The sequence below is a fragment of the Rhinopithecus bieti genome, unplaced genomic scaffold, assembly GCF_001698545.2.
Source record: "Rhinopithecus bieti isolate Rb0 unplaced genomic scaffold, ASM169854v2 scaffold_42565, whole genome shotgun sequence".
NCBI classification, from domain to species: domain Eukaryota; kingdom Metazoa; phylum Chordata; class Mammalia; order Primates; family Cercopithecidae; genus Rhinopithecus; species Rhinopithecus bieti.
Genome location: NW_016818029.1, coordinates 544,599 through 548,199, shown reverse-complemented (window position 1 = coordinate 548,199; position 3,601 = coordinate 544,599).

The following is a 3,601-nucleotide window of genomic DNA, read 5'->3' as shown; positions in this document are numbered from 1 at the left end:
GTAACTTAATATTTGTACAATTGTTGGATTACTTTCTATCTTCCTTATCAGAGCCTAAGCTCTATATAGTCAGGTATTATTTATCTCCAGCACATAGGTCTGAGGCTCGTGTAGACTAGATGCTCAACAATATTATTTGAATGAATGAATCGTTCCTTCTCTCCAGAAATATTTAATGCTGAAATAGAAAGGTCAGCCCCATTAAAATGGAAAGCAATTTTAGGAATTTATTTTCACAAGCATGGTGTTTGATTTTAAGTGTCAACCCTTAGAAAATCATGATATCCAATTTTAAAAGCAAAGTTATTTGATTCTGTGACTCAAGCAATACCAACTAAGTAGTTCTCTTTAAGAATTACCTCCACAGCAGCAGACATGATCTCAGGCATGCCAGGCTCTACTGAAGGAATATATCTAGGTTTCAATCTCCACTCAGCATTTCAGACCTCCTTGCTCTGTTCCTGCATCTCAAATTCCTTCCTTGTTGCCTAATACCTGATTGCCCAAGCCCTTCAGATGGATGTTGCAGTTGGAGTGTACATTTGCCTTGAAATCTGCCTGAACTCTCTGCTCCCCTGAATAACATCTTTCCAAAGCCTGTCCTGCCTCACCTCCACACCCACACGTAACTCTGGAATCTGCTACTAAATTCCAACACCTTGATTCTCAGCATATTCAGACATAGCCTCATTTAGCTTTGGTGTTCCCCAAACTGAAAACAAATAATGAGCAATTGGACTCCAGAAATCTTTTTATTGTTACTTTTTACTATGGAAATTTTTTAAGTTAAAGAAAATGTAGTGATAAACTTTAATAGGAACATCACCCAGTTTCAATTATTATTAGCTCATGACCAGTCTTATTTCTCCCACACCCTTATCCACTTCCCCGCTGCCCTAAATGATTTCGAAGCAAGTCTTAGCTAGATATCACAGTGTTTTATCCATAACTATTCTGGTATATATCTTTAAAAGATAAGTACTTTTAAAAACACAACGAAAAACATTACCACACCTAAAATTACTCTGGGTACTCTTAAGTTTCAGCAACTGATAATTTTCAGTCCAAATTATGTTGAGGTGATAAAGCTCCATGAAGCTAGCTCTTTACGACTGCTGTCCTCCTACACATACTCCACACATGAGTGCGCCTACACACTCTCTAAAGGACGGAAAAGTGCTTCTAACGAGATATTTTGTTGTCCCGTGCAACACATGGTGCTGACAATCAGCTTTGCTGTTATCTATACTCTCAGACAAAGACTGCCGGAGACACTTGTAGTTGAACAAGTTGAGTTTTTCACAAATTGCAGTAAAGGAAAACACACCGTGAAAGGGTCATAGAGCATCTCAGAAAAGGTTGTCAAAAAGAACCTGGCATAGAATTTGGGGTTTGGTTGAGCAATTTTTGGGAGGGACTAAGAAAAGAGGGTTCTCTCCAGATTGGGTATTATCAATAAGTGGAGGCAATCCTACTTTTGGGAATCTCGATAGGTCTTATCTGTGGGGAACACAGACTAGAGAGACATTAAAGCTGTCATTGGTAAAGAAGTCACTGTCACTCATTCAGCAAGAGAAGAAAATGTCTGCTATTTTGTGTTGCACAGTGACCTTATTTTTGTCTCACGTTATCATGGCCTAAGAGTGACCTTGTTAGATATAGGTATTCTGTGAGATTGTTTCTGTTCAAGAGGAAAACAAAATGGCCTGGCTGTGTGTGTCAGACCAACTTGTAACAGCATTAAGGTCCAGGTGTGAACGTCAAATCCGTCCTAGATGTCGGGGGGCACTTTTATCCTTTCTCATTGTTTTACCACTTTCCAGGGTGTGTGAGCTGACTGAATACTGCTACTTTCAGTCCTGGTTCCATACCACCTTCTCAACCTATTTTTCCTTTTGGATTATTTTTACCACTCATTATTTACTTGTGTGTATGTTCTATTCTATTATATTCAAGTGTTTATAAGCTTCTTTAAATCCTTTTCTAGAGAAGAAAAAATGAATTCATGTTTGAATGAAGAAAAACAATGAGTATCTGAAAATGTAAGATATTCCTGCTACCTATTTATTGTTGCCCACTCCATAATCAAATGCATTTTGAGTAGATATCCAGCAGCATTTTACTTGTAGATGGCAGTAAGCTGGCCTACTTTGCAATCTATTCATTCAGTTAACAAGGAAAATTTTCTCAAACTACTCTCCTCTACTGGAACCCTCAGTAAGAAACACATTATGCTCAGTATAAACTATACCACAAAATGTAACACATGCACGCACACACACACATGCACACACACACATGCACACACACACACCTTACCAGATTCAAAATTTAACAAAACAACATTTATTCCTTTTTTTTTTTTTTTTTTTGGATGGAGTCTCGCTCTGTCACCCAGGCTGGAGTGCAGTGGTGCAATCTCAGCTCACTGCAAGCTCCGCCTCCTGGGTTCAAGGCCATTCTCCTGCCTCAGCCTCCCGAGTAGCTGGGACTACAGGCACCCGTCACTACACCCAGCTAATTTTTTGTATTCTTAGTAGAGACGGGGTTTCATCGTGTTAGCCAGGATGGTCTCGATCTCCTGACCTCGTGATCCACCTGCCTTGGCCTCCCAAAGTGCTGGGATTACAGACGTGAGCCACCACACCCAGCCACAAAACAGTATTTATTCTTACTAATTGTGATGTACTCCAGTATTTTCTATTTCATTCTATTTTTATTTCATTTTTAAAATCAAATACTGACCTTCTAAGTTCAGCTCATGACTCCCTACTGGATCTCAATCTGCATTTGAAAAAACTTACTGGGCACTAGGACATTACTTTTCACAAAACAAAACATTTGTGGAATTAATTGAATTAATTAATTCATTGAATTAGTTTTGATGCTGCTGCTGTTTTTTAAAACCATGGTGGGTATTTTGTAAGAATCACTTAAAAATCTTTATTGGCTAAATGATGGCAAATTATGTAGAATGATATAAAATACAACAAACTATTTGAAGAGAGAAATCTTAACCCTGCCTCTTATTACTGACTTGGCCGTCACCATGCAGAGATGACCTATGTTGGGCATGTGTCTTCATTATGGACCAAGATTCTCATAACTGGATTTTAAACCAGATTCAGACTCAAATTATTAGCACAGAATAACTGAATTGCAATACTTGTCAAGAAGAATGACCTTTCTTCTCCCTTCTCAAAAGCTTAGCGGTCAGAAATGACAGTGAAAGGGACAGGGACAGTGGCTCACACCTATAATCCCAGCACTTTGAGAGGCTGAGATGGGTGGATGGCTTGAGCCCAGGAGTTCGAGACCAGCCTGGCCAACATGGAGAAACCTGATCTCTACTAAAAATATAAAAGTTAGCCAGGTGTGGTGGTGTGCACCTGTAATCCCAGGTACTCAGGAGGCTGAGACAGGAGAATTGGTTGGACCTGGAAGGTGGAGGCTACAGTAAGCCAAGATCATGCCACTGCACTCCAGCCTAGGTGACAGAGGGAGACTTTGTCTAAAAGGAAGGAAGAAAGGAAGGAAGGAAGGAAGGAAGGAAGGAAGGAAGGAAGGAAGGAAGGAAGGAAGGAAAAAAGGGAGGGAGGGA